The sequence below is a fragment of the Notamacropus eugenii genome, chromosome 1 (assembly GCF_028372415.1).
Source record: "Notamacropus eugenii isolate mMacEug1 chromosome 1, mMacEug1.pri_v2, whole genome shotgun sequence".
Classification (NCBI taxonomy): Eukaryota; Metazoa; Chordata; class Mammalia; order Diprotodontia; family Macropodidae; genus Notamacropus; species Notamacropus eugenii.
In genome coordinates this window covers 737,354,501-737,375,739 of record NC_092872.1, presented here as the reverse complement: position 1 = coordinate 737,375,739, position 21,239 = coordinate 737,354,501, and the positions used below count along the sequence as shown (strand labels likewise).

Genomic DNA, 21,239 nt, shown 5'->3' with positions numbered 1-21,239 from the left:
ATACAGTAAGGAAACAGCTGTATTAAAAAATGACCCAAGAAAATTCAATTCTATTTAACAAAAACATTTATTATCCATGTCAATCAATGGCAAGACTAAAGATACAAAGGACTTAAATAATGGTAAGGTCTTGAAGGACCAAGTTTCATGAATCGATGCAGTGTGTTGTTTGATCCACAAAACAAAGAGAATAGATATTAAGATGAAAATGTTTACTTCCAAGTGAAATCAGAACTGTTGCCTCACTGAGAACCCCTGGTCCATCTAGCATGCACAATATGCTGGAGAGGCCATGGGTACAGAAACAACTACTGTGTGCCAAGGACTATGCAAGTTCTGGAGAGAGAAAGGTGGTCACTTCTGAGAAGGGATCACAGGAAACTTCATGAAGAAAAATGTCATCTGAGCTGGGCTTGCTAGATGAAGAGTCACATTTCTCTATGCAAAGATGGCTGGGAAAACACTTCTAACAGAGATCAAATGAAGAAAGCAAAAATGGATGGGAAGTCAACCAGCCCTTCCAGTATGTATGAACTGTCAATACAGCGCCTAGCTCATGTGGGGCACTAAAGAAGTATGCTCAGAGAGGAGGGTGCAATCCAGCTAGGAGTTTATAGGATTAAGACATGAAAGAACCTAAAAAGAGAGGATCACAGGACCTCAGAAGTCATAGAACACAAACCTCCTGCCTCTACAGATGAAGAAAAGCACGCACTCACAGACAGACACACAGACACACACCCTCTAGCTCTCAATCCAATCGTTACCAGTGCCCCCAGGCCATCCTGGCCCAGAGCCCTCATTTCATAGATCTGCCCAGGATGACACAGAAGTATTTGCTACCGGAGCTGGATTCAAATTTACCGCCTTCTGAAGGGTCTCAAGGAATCACAGACTTTGGTAACGCTTCCCCAACATTGGGCCAGGAGTGGTAACAGAGAGGAAGGAACGACAGGATGCTGAGGGAGAGAGAGAAAACGCAGGATTTGCCAAGTAAATGAGAAATGAGAACACGAACCACCAAAGGTAACAGGTGTCCTTACCTCCACTTCACAGGTGAAGAAACTGAGGCAGGCAAAGGTGAAGTGACTTGCCTGGATTCACCAAGCAATGTCTAGGGCAGGGTTCGAACTTAGGTTTCCCCAACTCCAGGCCCACCGTACCCCCTGGCTAGCGACCTCTGGAGGACTGAGCCCGGTAACAAGTGAGATGAGGCGGACCAACACTAAGGGATAGCCAGGTGGAAGGGGGGCCACGGCGCTGGGCCTGCAGCTGGCTTGGGCCACTTCACAAGGGCTTCTCCAACTGCACAGGGACAGGGGTGCCCAAGCTTCTGCAGAGCACTTGGAGCGGGGCAGGCACTCCTTCAATGAGTGCCTCCTTCCGTCCTAACAGAACAAGTCGGAGAGCGGATAAATCACCTTCTGGGGCACACGGAGACGCGCACGGGAGAGGAGCAGACCCCCCAGGCCTCAAGCGCGGGGACACAGGCTTGGCAGCAACAGGCGCTAAGCAGATCTGCTCCAGGGCAGTGGATGATCCAAGGCGGGCAAGAGAGGGAGGCCTGGGGACCCGGAAGTGCGAGGAACGCCAAGCTGCCGGGGAGGCGCTAAGATGAGAGAAAGCGGGGAAGGAAACCCGCATCCCGGGCTCGTTAACGGAGGCACCGGGCGGTCTGAGGGGCAGACCCGGGCGAAGAACCCGCACATCCTCCGGCGGCTCTCAGCCACGTGGAAGGGAGGGTCTCCGAGGAGAGAGCCGGCCCGAAGTGGAGGGCGCGGAGGGGGCGGCGGGCCGCACCCGTGACGTGAGGCGGGAGCAGAGGAGCGGGGCTCCCGATGGGGCGGAAGACTGACTGGGCCTCACGTTCAAGCGCACAGCGCCTCCCCGCTAAGTCATTCAGGGCCCGCCAGGAGCGCGGCACGCAGGGCGGCCGGCCGGCTCCGCGCACGCAGACGCGGGCGGTGTGCCTCGGTTTCCCCCGCTGTCCGGCAGGACAAGCCCTTCCCTCCCGGGCTCCCGGGCCGAGCGCCGCCCCCACCCCCGCTCCCCGCGGCCCGCACTTCCCGACCCCCCAGGCTCGCGTCCGGCCGCACGCACGACCTTGGAGCCAGGCTCCCGGCCCGCAGGCCGCCCCGGGCCCTCCCAGGGCGCCCCTTCTGCCCTTATGTAACCACAACAGAGCCGCATCACGCCCTCACGGACTTTCCGAGAGAAAGATCCCTCCAACGACAAAGCAGCGCAAAGTGACGCCATCCTCGGGAGGACTCGCGCTGACCGAGGTCACGGCCGCCACATCTGCGGGGCTCGGACGAGCCCTCCGCCGGGCAGGGCCTTGGACGGGCCCCGCGGGGCGGCCCGAGGCGGGCGCGGCGCACGCGAGCGGCGAGGTAACGGAGGCCGCCTCGGGCCCGACCCCCCCCCCCCCCCGGCCGCAGGCCCCCCGGGGAGCCGCGGGGGAGGGGCGCGCGCACGCCCGCCCGGGCCCGGCCCGCGCCTCCTGCGCCACCGCGGGGCCCGGAGGCCGCGCTGCAGCCGCGGCCGCCGAGGAGGGCGCCGGGGAGGGCGCCGGGCCCGCGGCTCGGCCGGGGGAGGGGCGCTCGCGCGGCGGGGAGGGCGGCTGCGGCCGCGGCGGGAGGGGGCCCTGCCGGTCTCCGTCTGGTCGCCCGCCCCCCGCGCCGCCGCCATCTTAGGCGCCGGCCTCGGCCGCCGCCGCTGCGACACCGCACACAATAGCCGGCCCTACGACCAACCTGTCGCCGAACGGCGGGGACCCCTTCCCCACCGCCGGCCTCGGCCCGCGCCGGCACCACCTCCCACCCTCGCCCGGCCCCGCGGACGCCGTCCTACCTCGGCCAAGTGGACCGACGGCCGGGGCCTCTCACCCCCGCGGCTCCTTCAACTCCCTTGGATGGGAGCCCCCGCCGCCGCTACCGCTCCCGCGGCTGCCCCGCCGCGCATGCGCGCTCCCCAGCGCTGTCGCTGCGCCGCCCTTCCCCCTCGGCCCTCCAGCCTCGGGAGCGCTTGCGCACTGCCCCAATGCGCCAATGAGAAACGGGCCCCAGGGAGGCGGAGAGAAGACGGCGATCGGGGACGGCGAGAGCCGGCTCGGGCCGATGCCGGGAGGGAGGCGGCGGCGCGCATGCGTGCTGGCCCGGGCGCTCGGCCCGCTGCCCCCTCCCGGCTCGGCGCTGCCTTTCTCGCAGGTTCCCTAGACGTGCACCTGCTGGTTCCCGGCTCGGGCGCGCGCTCCCGCCACCGGGTCACCCAGACATTCGCTCCTCCCCCAGCGGTGCAGCTCCCGTCTCCGCACCTTTGCACCGGCCGTGCCCCGCTCACCTGCCCCGCTCACCTGCACCTGTCCATTGGGCCAGAGCTGTTTGCACCCAGGGTTCCCTTCTTTGTCACGTCCAGCCCACCCGCGCTGTGTACCTTTGGGGCCGGGGTCCTGGTTGTGATGGGGTTCAGACTCTGGGCTCCTCCTTGAATCTTCCCACTTAATCTGGCCTTTCTTACTCAAATCTAAACTCCCCATTTGTTCCGGGTGCTCGGGTCTCTGTTGCACCCCCCACCCTTGATCCCATCAAAACCCCCTTCCCCAGGCTGCTGACCATTGGACTCAAGATCATCCTAGAGTGTATCCGTATTCACCCCAGGGTGCTGGTCATTCCCATCAAGACCGCTGCCCCACCTGCTTCCCCCCATACCTTCCTGGTCGGACCTCCCCGGATTATATCTCCTGATTGCCTCCAGCTCTTTCCAACCCTTGTCCAGTCACCCCAGTCCCACGGAGGGCCTCCTTGGACTTCTGCTCCCATCACCCAGACTACCACACCACCCCCAGATCCCTCCTGCAGTCCGGCCTGCTTGAAGGCACTCAGTTCAGTCCAGCTCAGACTGTCCTTCGCAGCCCAGGTCTGAGCCCCAGGGCCAAGTGCTCAGACCACTTTTGTGAATGGCCCAGCCCCTCCCAGGCCTGGATCAGGGGTGTGTGGAGGAGACAAAACCACCGCCAGGCCCTGTGCTCACTGTCCATCCTTACCTCAATGGAGGGTTTTCATGATCCTTGTCAATGGGCTACACCACAAGCATTGCCCAACTCAGTGTGTAAAAAGTGTGTAAAGGCTAGGAGAGATCCATGACGCGTTTCACTTGTTAGTAATGAAAACATCTGATTGGGTAGGCCCTTCTACAAGACGTCTCCCATTTTTTATATCAGAATCTGTATGATGGAAATCACTGTTTAATAATAAGTATCAAAAAGACAAGCTTAACAAAAAAGTTCTCTTTGTGAAAGATCCAGTATGAACTCCTGATCAAAGAGGGATTGGGCCTCCTGAACCTGCCACTGCTTCCATCAAAGCTTTGAACTGCAGACTTTCCTAGGAGAGATCTAGAATTCCTTAAAGGAGTGTGACTTAATTGTTCATTCAAGGAAAGACCAGGTGGATCAAGAGTGTCAATTGCCCAAATTTCTTTTTAATTTTTCCCATTTTACATCTCATGAAATTAATACTAAACAAGCGTATATACGCTGTGAAAGAGAAAAGGAGACTCGTAGATTAAAACTGCAAATCTCTAGGAGGCAAAGCACCACCTTGTTTAAAGTGAATAAAATAATATACAATATTAAAAAAAAATGGAACTCTGCCCTCAAGGTGCTTCCATTCTCTGGGGGAAAGAGCAGGTTTGAAATCTCACCTTGGGATCAAGGGGGCTTGGGAGCAGCTGAAACAGTCCTGTAAGAAGTGGCTGGGAACGCTGACATTCCAAACGGCAATCCCAGATCTAGATGTGAAAAGGGCCTCAGCTGGTCTAACCTCCACATATGGGAGATGAGGGAGTGGCTGGCAGCCAGCACCAGGGCCAGAGTTTGAAGTCAGCTCCCCTGAGTCCAATGGACAGCCTCTCTGTTGCACCCCATGGGCTTCTGCAGAGGACTGAGGTGTAGAAAGTCTAAAAAGGTAGACGAGCTCAAGCTTTAAATGACAAAGGGAACCAAAAGAATTTCCTGAAGAGAAAAGGGAAGTAGCCAGAGTTACAATTGGGTAGACTGGAGAGGAAAGAGACCTCAGGCCCAGAGAGGGAGTAGGAGGCTGTGAGGAGGCCAGGAGGCTGCTGGGAAACAACAGAAATCTGCCTAAGTCCCAGGGAGTGACCCATCTGGGAGACTGCTCACAGATGGTGGCTGGAACAGCAAGAATACGTTTTTGAAAAGTGCAAAGACTACAAATGGAAGTAATTCACAGGGAACTTTGAAGCGAGCACACTGAATATATTTATATTATATATGGGACATGGAAAAAAGTGGTACCAAATTGAAATTCATGTTTTCATGTACAATATTTTTCTATTCTTCTCTGAATATGGAAATGCATAAGTTCAGGATAACAAAAAATTATTTTGAAATAGTTCAGATGAGGGAGGAGCAAACGTGGGGCCACAAGAGTAGGGAGAAAGGGAGATCAGGCCAGGCCACCGACTGAAGCCAGAGAGTCTAGTTTTTAATACTCTCCCTACAATTTTTTCATGTATGTTAATGATGCCAAGTAAGCTGAGTTCTCCTGTGAACTCCTTCCTTTCCTTCCGTGTTCTGATCCACAGCCACAGACTTTCCCCTCAGAACTGAACACCCAGCCAGCCTTTGCTCTTTAAGCATAGCCCAGGAGGGTCACACTCAATCTCCACGAAGACACCTACAGTCACAGGGAGCAAGGGTGATGGTATAATGTATTTTTTTTAAGACTTGTGGTTAAAAAACAAAACCAAATTAAATGTACCCATCGCCATTATTGTATGTACTTGATGCACAGACGTTGATGGGTCAGTAGTGTCAACAGACCAACTCCAGAGGGTGGCATTACCTGCTTGTGCACGTTTGGGGGTTCTCTTGCCCATTCAGCTGGCAGACTTGAAGATGTCCAGAATGTAAGCACAAAATACTGGTGAGCGGTGAGACTAAGGGGAACAGAGAGCTTCTCCCTAATTGAGAGAACCATGAGGCCCAGCAGGCACCCCATACCCCTGGAGGTTTTAGCTAGAGGCAGAAATGGGCAGCACCTCCCTCCACAGCAGGGAAGGAAGAGACTTTCTCATTATACTTCCTCATCCCTAATCAGCCACATGGCTTTGAAAAGGAGCTTCTGGACCAGTCTAAGGCCCTCCATCCAGGAGCAGAGAGGTAAGTACATTCCTCACGTGCCCAGATCCGGAGAGACAGGCCTGCCAGGGAGGAGTAAGGCCCTTGGCAGCCAGAAGCCCCATCACACAGAGAAGCACTGACTCTGGTCAAGGGGCAAACCCTGGGGAGCCTTGAGGCACTGAACCCAAGGAAGCTGGATAGGCTTCAATGAAGAGACAAAGACCTTCCAGGCAGGGCAATTCCAGAAGGCAGAGGGGGCCTTTGCACTTTCATATCCTACCTATCTATGCTCATCCTTGCTATCCGTGGACTGCAAATTTGAACCCAGCTGCTGTGTATTTATAGGGCTGTATGCCCGAGACTTATGGGAAAGTGGCTGGTACCCACTGCTCTTATTAAGTCACTTTAGTAAATGCCTTTATTAAGAGTTCATTATGTCTGCTGGCTGATTGATAATCACTTGAAAATGCACCAGAGGGTGCCGCAGACCCACAAGGTTACCCACAAGGATGGTCATCCCTCTCCCCTAGCACCCAGTAGACAATATGCCCTGTGAGTAGGAGTTGGAGAGTAACCCAAAGAGGGTGATATACTTCTTTTTCTTAAGAGAACCCAACAATAGAGTTTTGTCTTTTGTTTAGCTAAAGTGGGTCAAATTTGTTTTTTTTATTATAGTTCATATATATACATATATGTATATATGCCTATATATGTGATATATAGGCACATATATATGATATATAGGTACATATACATATATATATTTTACTATCTAGTCTAGCTCAAGGACAGCTAGGTGGTACAGTGGATAGATCACTGGGCCTGGAGTCAGAAAGACTCACCTTTGTGAGTTCAAATCTGGCCTCAGACACTTATGTAACTGAGTGACCCTGGGCAAGTCACTCTGTGTGCCTCAGTCTCTTCATCTGTAAATGAGCTGGAAAAGGAAACGGCAAAGCATTCCAGTATCTTTGTCAAGAAAACTCCATAATGAAGAGTTAGAAACAACTGAAATGACTGAAAAACCACAAATTCTATCTCAAGTACTCAGTTTTTCTAGTAGTACAGGGTGGTGTGAAAGCTAATCTTTCAGTTATCCTTAATCTGAAAAACATTTTCTTGAAGATATGGGGAAGGCCTTGGGGGGAAAGAAAGAAAAACAAGGGCCATGGCTGTGCTGTTATTATCCCTATTTTATAGTTACTGAGACAGACAGGTGCAGTGACTTGTCCAGGATCTGCTGCTGATACTAAGCCCAGCACTTTACTCAGCCTAAGTTTGCCCTAATGGACTAACGAACAGAAGAAAAGCTTGCCCATCCAGAGTGGCCATAACTGAGGTCGGGCAAATCTGGACAAATGCACACCAGCAGCTAGAAACAACTGCACTCAGAACCTACTTAACAAGAATTAGTCAAAATAAGCAGCTAACAGGCAACATTCACACGGACCTGTGCTATTAGACATTTGGATGTTCTGCCCAACAATGCCAATGGCAACCTGTCTCTGCTGGCCCATCCTGTGGTGGAAGGGAGAAAAGAAGACCTAAATGCTGTAAACCCCCCCACCCCACCACTACCATCACCTCCCACTCCATAAATCACTACAGGAACTAATGTTCTTTGCCCAGAGCAACCAAATTTGTCTTAATTATTTCTCGTATTATTTCCATGATTACAAAGTTGGTTTAAGGGTCCTTTCCTGTTGCTTGTCCCAAGAATGAAAATTCCTAGGAATAATTCTGGCAACAGTGGGAGGAGAATTCATTAAAAAGTCCTTTAGAATAAGAGAACTGGACATGGAAATCTCAGGTCTCTCAAGAAGCATAACCCCAGCATGGCGAATCAGCCTCTGTTTATTTTTTTCTAATTACAAATAAGTTTTCTTTCAGCGTAATGTCTAAGGTAACTCATTTGCAAAATTCTGTGTACATGTACCTGTATTCGGAACCATAGCTGGACCATCCTCTGTAACAGTGCTCCTGCGGCCAAAACCAAGCCGTCGACTACACCACTGCCCCTGCTACCCTCAACCACTTTTGCCCCAGTGAAAGCGTTTCTAGTTGGCCTTGCATGTACTTTAGCATAAAATCAAATATTGTTTTCTCCAGATTCACACACTTTGAGACGCTATTGAGCTAAAGAAGGTAGTTCCGTGCTCACCAATCAGATTTATTACTAGACACCCATTTGCAAAGAGCTATTACAAACCCGACTCCAAGGATGTACTCCCTCCCCACAAGACATTCCTAACTAAAGAGAAGCAGCAGGAAAGTCAAAATAAAAAAGCAAAGACACAGCATTACAATTCCATCTTTGGAATTCTTACCTCCTAAGTTGCTATTTCATTGCATATTTTTGGTCATTACAACCATGAATTATACAGTGTGAGAGCTGGAAAATCCCTAGGAAACCCTCCAGCACCAGCATGCCTTTTCGTAGATGGAGCTGGTCAAACTCAGGGAAGGAGGGACCTCTCATCATGAAATCAATGGGAGGAAAGGGAGAACAAGATCAGAAGAGGCCAGACCCCCATGAGAAATCAGAAAGAGACCATGTCTGCATCGAACTCTTAGAGTCCTCTGTCTCTGACAGCTCACTGAACATTCAATCTAAACATCTAATATTAAAAATGTGGGATATTTTCTTGAGAATTACATGAGCAATGCTGCAGACTAGACATTTTCTCTGATCCCCATAACCTTTCAAACTTCTCCAAAACAGAAATTATGTGCCAAAGATAAAATGATGTTAGCTATTTGCATGATCTAGGGTACCAAGAATTCAAAAGGTTACAAAACAAGAAAAAAATCCAGGAACTGGCACTCACTGACCTCAGGACCCTTCCCTCACCTAGCACACTACCAGCAACAAGGCTACACTAGCAGACCCAAGGATACCACACAGACCTACATCAAACCCACCTCTATATCCCAGCTCTGATCTGGCAGAGCCCAGGAAAGCAGCCTCTGAACTGCTGGTGCTGGGCCGGAGAACTGAGGAACAGAGGGAGGGAACGGTCACCAAGACTGGACACCAGGCTTACAGGAAGCTGGGCAGCACTCCTGATGGAAGAACACAGAGTCCAATTTTGTCTAATTCTCATCACCTAAAAGTTAAATGAGACAGAGACCTAAGCCAGGTGCTCCATGACCTGCCCAATGTGGGAGGAGACTGAGACGCTTTGAGATCTGCACTCAAGGAAACCTTAATGGGGATTGGAGGGAAGGGAGAAGTGATTGGAAAATAAGGGGATGGAGAGGAAAGGCTGAAAGTACCAAAGATTCTTGGAAGAAGAAATCTCCAACACCTTGAACATAAACAGATAAATCAACAGGAAAAACACTAACATCAGAAGGAAATGTGGCCCCCAGATCTAGTAAAGGCCTCCATGAATAAATGCTGCAAAAGAATGGAGGGTGACCTAACACTGGATGAGACAGAGGACCCTGTGGAAGGTGAGAATACAGAACCACAACACTGTTTCTGAGTGGTTTAAAACAGAAATGGGAATTATGAGAACAGAATTTACATCCTGTGCAGCAAAAGTAATGAACAGAATAGAAAAAACACGAATCTGCAATAGCAAACTTCACCAAAGAACCAAAAGAGAGAATAGTGTATTGGCAAAGCAAATACACACCTACATAGGAGAAGAAAAGCAATGGACAAGAAAGTCCCAAGAAAATACCCTCACCATCCAACTAAAACCTCTGGATCTTAAAGGCAGGATGATAAACAGTCTGAGGATTGTAGGGCTCCCAGAAGACATGACAGCACCAAAAAATGTAATGAAGAAAATAAGAGAAGAAAACTGCCTAGAACTTCTGAACATAGAAAATGAAATTCCAGTGGAAAGAATTCACAAATCACCTCCAGAAAAAAACCCAAGGCTGAAAACTCCAAGACACAGAGTAGTTACATTTAACAATTCAAGTCAGAAACAAATTCTTCAAGCCTTCAGGAGAAAGACCTTCCAATACAAAGGAAAGACCATGGAATAATTCCAGTCTATTCTACACCCACTAGAAAAGGAGGAGCAAATGGAATAATGTGTTCCAAGAGTACTGGAGTTTAGGATGAAGCACAGGGTGAACCACCCTGCAGATATGAGCTTAAACATACAGGACAAAGATAAATAGTCAATGGTCGGTTGTTGTCCTTCATCTTCGAAGAGGACCAAAGTGACATCACCATGATAAGGTGAAATTTCAGCGTGTCCGACTGTGGCTGATCAGACCAATACAAGCTTGGAATGCTCTACCACAGGTTGGGCACAGATACTCCATTAGAATATTTGGGGTGGATATTCCTGTGTTTACTTTGTGTTGTCTCAATTCTGCTTTGCTCCAAGAACACAGCACCTTTTCCGATGTGGGCACGCCATGCTGAGCAGTCCTGTGCCAGTGTCTCCCATGTTGCACAGTCAAATCCAAAGTTCTTGAGAGACAGACCTTGAGAGTGTCTCTTGACACTCTCTTGAGAGTCCAAATATCCAATAATAAAGAAATGAAAAACATTTTTAGAAAGAAAACTATAACTGAAGGGAGGGTTTGCATCTCAAACACCCCAAAGAGCAGACATGCAGGAGTGAATCAATGCAGATGGACAACAGGAAGACAGTGCAAGAAGAAGTTTCTTTATCAATCTACACAAGGAGACAGGGGTGAAGGTAGAAATGTGGCAGAGGTAACAGCGGACAGGGAGCACTGCAGACAGGACAGGGCCTCACGCTGCTTAGAAGGGAATGCTTCCCTTGTGAGACTACATTACAACATGGGACAGAACATGAAAGAGGGGGAAAGGAGGGAATGATGTGCCAGGGTCAAGTCAAGAGCCAGCAACGAGGGGCTAGCAATTTCTGTGGTCTTAGAATGCAAAGAGCCTACACAGGAGTGGGTGAGGAGGAGGGGGAAAAGACTGAGAAGGGGAGAAAAGGGAGAAAGTCTTACTTGAGAAGTGGGAGGAGGTTCCACTGATCAGTGTTCCTATGGGTAAAGGGAGATGAAGACATTAAACCAGGGGTTTTGGTGCCTGAAAACTCTATTTGTCCTAGGAAGGGTTCGGGGTCACAAAGAAAAGATACAGACCCAAGTGAGGACTTAATAATGAAACCTCAGAGAAGGAGTGGACTAACAAAGAAATCAAAGAAACCATAACTACATAAAAGAAAATAATATTGAAACAACATACCAAAATTTCGGTGGGGTAGGAGTAGCTAAAGCAATCCTGAGGAGGAAAATTATGCCCTTATGATCATACATTAACATAATAGAAAGAAGAAGAATTAATGAGCTGAATATGCATTTTTTTTGAGGCAATCAGAGTGCAGTGACTTACCCAGGGTTACAGTGCTAGGTCCTCCTGACTCCAGGTTGGGTTTCTCTACCCCCTGCATCACCTAGATGCCCCAGTGAATATGCATTATTAAAAATTAGAGAATCAACAAATAAACCTAGAATAAGTACAAAAGAGAAAAATTAAAAATTAGGAAGGAAAATAAACTGAAAAAAACAGCAACAATAAAACTAAAAGTTGGTTTTTAAAAAAACTAATAAAATGATAAATCCTTAGCTAATTTAATTTAGCTAATCAAATCAATGAAATAGCAAATGAACAAGGTGAAATTCACAGCAAAATCAGAAGAAATAAAAAGAATAATCAGAAGATACACATAGTTATATGCTAATAACACTGAGAACACAAAAGAGATCCAGAAATATCTTCAAAAATATAAAATTTCCCAAATATCGATCTTAAATAACCCAATCTCAGAAAAGCAAATAGATCTAGCTAAAAAGGAACTACCAAAACCAAAGGAAAAAAACACCCTGGACCTGATGATTCAGAATTTGATCAAACTTTTAAACATCAGTCCTACAATTCACAAATCATTCTCAAAACTGAGAAAGACAGAACACCACTAGAATCCTTTCATGAAATAAATAGAGTCCTAATAACTAAACCAGAGAAAGATAAAATATGAAAATTAGAAGTCAATATCATTATTGGAGCTTGGCTCAAAAATTTTAAACAAAATTTCACAAACAACAGTAATTCATCCAAAAACTTATTCATTATGATCAAGTGGGATTTATTTCAGAGATGCAAAGATGGTTCACCATTAGGAAAACCATCAACATATCATATTTTAACCATATGAAAAACCAAAATATCCCAAACCACGTGAATCTCTTAACAGATGCAGAAAAAGCCTCTGACAAAAACTCTTTTATGCTAAAAATCCTAAAAACATATTGGCATAGAGGGAATTTTTTAATATCACGAAAACCATCTATCATTGTTTTAGTATGTAATTTTTTGGGGAAATAAAATATATTTAAATTTAAAAAGGAAAGAACAGCATCTCTCTAAAACCAAAAACAAGCATAACGTGCAATGACCCTTTCCCAATAAACACAAGAGTGAAGTGAGGGCGCCTGCTTTCCCAATTACTTGATATAATTCTGAAAATGTTGGCAATTGCAATAAGGCAAGGTAAAGGAATTATAGGCATGAAGATGAGTAAGGAGGAAACATGATGGTTTTCATGGAAAATACCCGGGAAATCAGCAAAGATCCAGCAAAGTGTAGGTGATATCAACCAATCCTCCCAAACAACAGCATTTCTGTATAATAACAAGACACAAGAAGCAATCCTAGAAAGGGAAATCCCATTCCACAAGTAACTAAAAAATGCATCAATTATCTAAGGATCTAGAGGCCAAAGCACACAACAAACTCAAGTCAATTGCAAAGCATGTCTTAAAGAATTAAAAAATGACCTTCTTGGGGAGAAATTCTCAGTAGTCAGGGCTAGCTAGGCCAGGTCAGTACGACAAAAACAACAGAGCTACCAAAATTAATTTACACTTTTAATTCTCACCAAGAAAGAGGATCAGAGATTGATAAAGTGATAACAAAGAAGATTCTGGGCAGTTGGCAGACTAGGACAGGGAATACCAGTCTCTCCACAATTCTCTCACAAACAAGCTGAACTTAGAGCAGCAGGAACAGTTAGAAGCTGGGGTGAAGCAGCTGTCCTAGGGCAGCTTGAGGCCTCAGGACCTCTCACCTCCAGTGAGGTGAGTCTGTGTGGAGGTCTGACAGCTGATCAGGGGAATGCGGAAGGAGCAGCCCACACTTAGGGAGGCAGCAGCAACAGAGGGGCAGGACCCAGCTGGCCTGGGTTCAGCTCCAGGGCAGAGAGCATTTGCATTGCAGGACTGCCTGCCTGGGGCCCTGGCCTGGCTTGGGGTGGAAAGGGCACCGGAGGTCGTGGCCCCAGACTGAGATCGGAAAATAACAGTAAGAAGGACAATTCCCCACACCTTGGGACTAGAACCTGATTCTAATAATAAGTCACTAATAATAATAAAATAACAATAAGTAAGCAAAGGAGAAAGAACCCGACCATAGTTAGTTACAATGGGAAGAGGGAAGATCTGGGTTCACACTCAGAAGAAGAGAGTGAAGTTAAAAAGGCCATTCCTACTTGAAAGAAAAATGTCAAATGGTCACAAGCTCCAAAAGGGTTCTTGAAAGAGCTTGAAAAAGAACTTTAAACATCAGAGAGGTGGAGGGAAAATTAAAGAAAAAGAAAGAAGAACAATCCAAGATAATCAATGAAATTATGAAAAGAAAGTCAACCAATTGGTAACAGAGATTCAAGAAGTTAAGAAAATAGCTCCTTAAAAAGGAGAATTGGGCAAGGGAAAGCAAAGACATTGTAAGACACCAAGAAATAATAAAACACAATCAAAACAACGAAAACATAGAAGAGAACGTGAAAAATTTCTTTAGAAAAACAAATGATCTAGAGAACAGATTGAGGAGAGAGAATATAAGAATTGTTGGAATACCTGAAAGACGTGATTTTAAAAAGAGTCCGGAAAAATATTGAAAGAAATTATTAAGGAAAATTGCTCTGAAGTTCAAGAACAAGAGGGTAAAACAGAAATAGAAAAAAAAAATCTACTGATCGCCATGTGAAAGAGTTCCTAAGTTGAAAACTCAAAAGGATATCATAGCTAAGTTTCAAAGTTCCCAGGTCAAGGAGAAAATACTATAAGTAACTCGAAAAAAAAACAATTTAAATACCGTGAAGCTACAATCAAAATAACACAAAATCTAGCAGCTTCTATATTAAAAGATCAAAGGCTTGGAACATGATATTTTGAAGAGCAAAGGATATGAGTTTGCAACCAAAAAAGAATTTACCCAGGAAAACTGAGTATAATCCTCCTTGGAAAAAAAAAAGAGGATATTTAATGAATTGAAAGACTTTCAGGTATTTGTGACAAAAAGACAGAACTTAATGGAAAATTTGACATAGAAGATTCAGGAAAAGGATAAGGTAAACATTAAAGACTAATTATAAGGGACTCAATAAAGTCAGGTGGTTTACTTAAGACAGGAAAAAGTTATGTGTAGTCTTAAGAATGTTATCCTTACGTGGGTAGTTTGAAAGAGCACATATAGATAGAAGGCTTGGGGCTGAGATGAGTAAGATTGGGATGATGCTAAAAAATAAAACTGGGTAGGGAGAGGTAAAATGGAGGTGTGAATGGAAGAACTTCTACAACGGAAGCAGATCAGGGTGAAGGGCTGGTAGTGCTGGAACCTTCTCATCACAACTGGGTTAAAGACTGAATAACATACATCTTAGGAAGGTATAAAAGTCTTCTAAATTTATAAAGAAATAGAAGGGAGAGGGGATAGGATCAGGGAGGAACTTTTGGAAGGGTGTGTAGAACAAGAAGGAGTAGAGCAGGAAAAGGAGATTAAGAAACAGAAGAGTTAAGGAAGGGATTCTTTAAAAGGTGCAGAAAAGGGAGATAACAGTTTGAAGTAAATCTGATCTGTGAAGAGGAATAGGGGAACAAAAGAGTGTAAGGAGGATAACAGTGAGGAAAATGGGATGGAGGGAAATACGCAACTAGTTATAATTTTGAATGTGAATGGGATGAAGTCACCCATAAAATGGGAAGGGATAGAAGAAAGGGTTAAAAATCAGAATCCCACAATATGCTGTTTACAAGAAACACATTTAAAAATAAAGGGCTGGAGTAGAATTTATTATGCTTCAGCTGAGGTAAAAAATTAGCAGGGGTAGCAATCACGATCTCAGACAAAGTTAAAGCCACGATAGATTTAATTTAAAAGCAACAGAGAAACTACATTATGAAAAAAGGTACCCTAGAGAATGAGGCAATATCAGTCCTAAATCTATATGCACCAAATGCTCTAGCATCTAAATTTTAAAAGGAAAAGTTAAATAAATTACAGATGGAAATAGATAGTAATACTATGCCAGAGGGGAACTTTAACCTTCCCCTCTCAGAATTAGATAAATCTAATCAAAAAAATAAATAAGAAAGAAGTTACGGAGGTAAACAGAATCTTAGACAAGCTAGATATGATAGATGTCTGGAGAAAACTGAAGGAGAATAGAAAGGAATACACCTTTTTTCTCAGTGGTACTTGGTACCTTTAAGCAAAAACTGACCAAATATTAGGATATAAAAGCTTTATAGCTAAATGTAGAAAAAACAGAAATATTGAATGCATCCTTTTCATATCACAATGAAATAAAAACTTACATTCAATAAGGGACCACGGAAAACACAGATTAAAAACTAATTTGAGACTAGACAACCTAATCTTAAAGAATGAGTGGATTACAAAACAAATCATAGAAACAATTCCCTCATTAAAGAGAATGACAATAATGATACAACATATCTAAACCTACGGGATGTAGCAAAAGCAGTAATCAGATGAAAATTTATATTTCCAAATGTTTATATCCAGAAAAAGAGAGCAGATCGATGAATTGGACATGCAATATTTTAAACTAGAAAAAGAACAGATTAAAAATCCCTAATTAAAAGCTAAATTGGACATTTTAAAAATTAAAAGTAAGATTAATAAAATTTAGTATATGAATAATTATGAAAACTATCTGGTACTGGACAAGAAATAGAAAGGTAGCTCAGTGGAACAGGGTAGACATACAAGACACAGTAGCAAATGATTATAGTAACTTTTGTTTGACAAATGTAAAGCTTTGGGGATAAGAACTCATTATTTGGTAAAAATTGCTGGGAAAGCTGGAAAGCAATCTGGCAGAAACTGGGCATGGACCAATATCTTACACCATTTACCAAGATAAAGTCAAAATGGTTACATGACCTAGATGTAAAGGGAGAGATCATAAGAAAATTAGAAGAACATGAAGCATGTTACCTATCAGACCTATAGATAGAAGAACAATTTATGCATAAACAAGAGATAGCATTATGAGGTATAAAATGGATGATTTCTATTACATTATATTAAAAACAAATGTAGCCAAGATTAGAAGAAAACCAGAAAATTGGGAGGAAAATTTCATAGCCAATTTCTCACGTAAAGGTTTCATATCTCAAATAAATATTAAAAAAAACTTTGTCAAATTTAAACAAATTCAAGTAATTCCCCAATTGATAAATGGTCAAAGGATATGAACATGAAGTTTTTCGATGAAGAAATCAAAATTATATATAGTTATATGAAAAAATGTTCTAAATCACTATTGATTAGAGAAATGCACATTAAAACAACTTTGAGACATCACCTTATACCTATCAGATTGGCTAAAACGATAGAAGGGGAAAGTCACAAATGTTAGAGAAGTGGAAAAATTAAGGACACTGATTCACTGTTGGTGGAATTGTGAACCGACCCAACCATTCTGGAGAACAATCTGGAATTATGCCAAAGAGTTATTAAACTACCTATAACCTTTGATCCAGCAATACCACTCTTAGATCTGTTTTCCAAGGTAATTTGGGAAAAAGGAAAAGAAAAGAATGTGTTCTAAAATGTTTTTAGCAGCTCTCTTTGCGGAACCTTTTCATCACAACTGGGTTAAAGACTGAATAACATACATCTTAGAAAGGTATAAAAGTCTTCTAAGTTTATAAAGAAATAGAAGGGAGAGGGGATAGGATCAGGGAGGAACTTTTGGAAGGGTGTGTAGAACAAGAAGGAGTAGAGCAGGAAGAGGAGATTAAGAAACAGAAGAGTTAAGGAAGGGATTCTTTAAAAGGTGCAGAAAACTGCAGAAAAAAGGTGCAAAGAACTGGAAATTGAGGGGATGCCAATCAGTTGGGAGAATGGCTCAACAAGTTGTGGTATATGAAGGTAATGGAATACTATTGTGCTATAAGAAATGATGAGCTTGGTGGATTTTAGAAAAACAAGGAAAGACTTGCATGAAATAATGAACAATAAAATAAGCAGAACCAAGTACACAGTAACAGCAATACTGTTCTAAGAACAACTTTCAGCTAAGTCGTTTTGCATATTACTCAATTCACCTACAAAGTACCTAGGAAGGAAGATGCTAAACACATCCAGGGAAAGAACTGATAAATCATAAGGTTTTACACACACACATTGAAATAAAAAGTACACTGCAGAGAACAAAAGAAAACTTAGAAGGAAGCACAGAAAAGCAGGCTAGCTCTGAAAACAAGGTATAATATTTATCACATAGTTTAAAAAAAGTAAACAGTATGCAATGGAATTTCACAGTTTTATACTGAATCCTCTTTTTATGTTGTGCTGTGAACATGGAAATTTTATTTTGTCTTCTTGTATGTAAGTTCAAAATGAATAGAAATTAAATTTAAAAAAAAGAAAAACAAAAGATCTCAAATATTAAGGGAAATGATGAAAAGAGGTAAGGACAAAGGGGGAATAGCATGCTCTTCCAGACCTCAAATTCTTTTATAATGCAGTAGTCATCAAAACCATTTGGGACTGATTTTTTTAAAATAGGGAAATAGATCATTGGAAAAAGACTAGACAAGGAAGATTCTGAATAATAGGATTCAATACCCAATCATTGACAAAGTGGAATTTACTTAGGGGAAACTCCTTATGTGACAAAAACTTATGGGAAAACTGGGAAGCAGTCTGGCAGAAATTAGGCTTAGACCAACACCTTATAACGTACTCTATAATACATTCTAAGTGAATAGAATACCTTAATATTAAAGATCATACTATATAAGCTAAAAGATAAATAGATCATGTACCTCTCATAGTTATGGGTAAGAAATGTATTCTTAACCAAATGATATAGAAGTAATTGCAAAAGATAAAATTGATAATTTTGATTATTGAAACTGAAAAGCTTCTGCTTTGGGGAGGAAATTAGGAGGAAAATTTCATAGACAGTTTCTCACGTAAAGGTCTCATATCTCAAATATCTATTAAAAAAACTTTGTCAAATTTGAAAGAATTTGAATCATGCTCCAATTGATTAATGGTCAAAGGACAACATTAATGAATCTAGGATAACGAAAATGTTCAAATCAGAAAAAAAAAAGGTCTTCAGATCAAACTTCTCTGACGAGGGTTTAGTATCCAAGATACGTGAATAATTAATAAATAAATACATACAAGACTAATAGCCATTCCCCAATAGATAAATGGTCAAAGGACATAAAAGAATGGCAAAGTATTCACAACCACATGGAAAAAAATGTTTTAAATCACTAATCAAAAGAAAAACAAAAATCAAAACAACTCTGAGGTTTTACCTCCCAACCAGCACATTGGCAAAAATGAGAAAAAATGGCAACAGTCAATGTTAAAAGGGTTGTGGGAAGATAGGCATACTAACACAATGTTGGTGGAGCAATGAAATGATACAACTCGGAAAGTATTTAGAATTATGTAAATAAACTGATGAAAATGTCCATATCCTTTGAACCAATGACTTCATTACTGGATTTATACCCCAAGGAAGCCATTGATAAGAAAAAATTCCTCAAATACTCCAAAATATATTGGAAACAAAGTTGAAGCCCATCTACAGGTAAAAACTAAACAAACTGTGGCACATAAATATGATGGAATACTGCTGCGCTACAAAAAATGATGCATGTAAATGTAAAAAATGAAGCATGGGAAGATCTCTAAGAACTGATGCAGAGGGATAAAAGCAGAACCAAGAAAGCAATGCACACAATGATTGTAACAATGTAAAGAATGACCATGAACCAAAAAATCAAAAGTAAATGTAGCAAAATAATGAAGATAAGTGAAACACAAATAAAGAGATATAAAAAGATGCTCCCCCCACCTACCCCTTCATAAAGGTAGAAAGTCCACAGGGATTACACATTATTACACATTACACATTATATTTTTCAATGTATCAATCAGTTTTACTGAATTTTTCTTCCTCTTCAAAAAAAAAATAGCATTTGTCATATGGAATGGCTGTCAGCAGAGAGGAATACATGGCATGCTGCAGTGATGTAAGAAACATAAAACATTAATAAGGAATTTTTAAAAATAAAAAATTAGGTATCAATTGACCCAATATTTCCCAAACTAACTTATCCACAAAATACATACGAATGTTAAATATATTCATGGAAGGCATAAAAACTGGTCTAGGATATGGGATATCCACTGGTTAATCAAGAAGCAGAGAAACTTTGGAACAAAAGAGAGGAAATTAAACTTTTTGTCATCCTGAATAGTTCTATATTTAGATTGACATAGAATTTATTATTTCCTAGAGACAAGCTGTTACTAGATTTGGATTCATGGTATATAATCCTTGTTCATATCACATGGAATATCAGGGTTCCATGGAACAGAGTTTGGGAAATACTAATCTAGTCCAGCCCCTTCCTCACCATTTTACAGATAAGAAAACTGAGGCCCAGAGATATCATTGACTTGGCCAAGGTCACAAAAATCTAGGGGCAGACCTAGAATGAGAATTCTGCTCGTTGCCCTAGTCCCAACTCCAGAGTTCCTACTGTCTTCCTAACAACCAAGGCCGCCTTAAGAAAATCAATGAGCTCCTAGAAAATGATGCCAATCTGTCATAAATGCCTCTGCTTCACAGTTCCCACCCTTGTTCACTCCCTTACCTCATTTACATTCCTTTTTCTCTCCATCCCTCTGATCCTTTTCCTGGGTTGGCCAGGACACACAGGTGAAACGCTACCTGCCATTCAGGCTTCTGCTCTTCTCCACCCCATCCCCCAAAGACTCCATGCCTAGCACTTTTTGGGGGGAAACCATCCCATGCTTTTCCCAGGGATCTGTAAGTGTCCAAGGCTTTGGCTCTCTGTAGCAAAGACCTCTAGGGTGATTTTTTGCTATTTCCAGGGCCTTCTGTGCTGCTGCTGTTGCTGCTGTCTCAAGTGGGAACTCTCCTTCTTGTGGAACTAGGGGGCTTTATGTACAAAACTCAGATGCGTCAGAAATTCTGAAATCAGATACTGCTGCCTGGCCAGCCACACAAAAATTAGAAGAAACATGGACTTAGAGTCTGCATTACTTTGGTGATCCTACAGCAAGTGGTGCAGTGAAGATAGTGCTGGGCTCGGAGCCCACAAGACCTGAGTTCTAATCATGCTTCAGATGCTGCTGCATGACCTTGAACAAATCACGTGACCCCTGTCATCCTGTCTCCTCAACTGTACAATGAGGATAACAGCACCCACTTTGCAGGGATATTGTGAGGATCCAATGAGATAAAACAGGTAAGGTGCTCTGCGGACCTTGGTGTTGGCCAGCAGCGGGCTGGGCTGAGGGGAGAGGCCCCCACGGGCACCTGTGTCCAAAGTCATGATGATCCATGATGGAAAGGCCAAGCTGGGATGGACAACATTCACAGACATTCTGTAGCTGGGTGATATGATGAAGAAGAGCCTTTCAGATTGGCTACATCACCAAAATGGGGCAATTCCAAAGATCTTAATTGACCAGAGCACTCCTTCCTCCCTGGTTGGCAGGGCACAGGAGCAGGGAGACTGATCTGCTGTCAGGGGAGAGTTCTTTGCCTTGGTGACTTCTGTGGAAAGTGAAGGAGATGCCAGGAGCTACAACCTTGGCAGTTTCATGAACTCCCGCCAGCCTGTCCGGCACTGGAATTGGACTAATCAATACAGAAAAGCTTTCAGGACATATACCAGCAACAACTGAGAGAAGGATACACAGAACAGCAAAGCTGATGAGAATATGAATTGGATAGAACCAATACTACAGCAACACAGCATTAATCTGAGCCTGCTCTGCCTC

General features: G+C 43.7%; 1 protein-coding gene across 11 annotated transcripts in view; it reads right to left on the bottom strand.

Moving 5' to 3' along the window:
• ZNF638 (zinc finger protein 638) overlaps nucleotides 1-21,239 on the bottom strand; it is a 145,477-nt gene that overhangs the window by 83,404 nt on the left and 40,834 nt on the right. For 3 of the 11 annotated variants that reach the window (XM_072649210.1, XM_072649952.1, XM_072650256.1), the window contains exon 1: nucleotides 2,851-2,956. The exons of 4 other annotated variants lie outside the window; for them this stretch is intronic. The gene's annotated coding sequence lies outside the window, so the exon portion shown is untranslated. Of the gene's footprint in view, nucleotides 1-1,043; nucleotides 2,150-2,205; nucleotides 2,422-2,850; nucleotides 2,957-21,239 lie in introns of those variants that run through there. 4 more of the 11 variants (XM_072646238.1, XM_072647740.1, XM_072647010.1 and 1 more) reach the window with 4 other exon arrangements.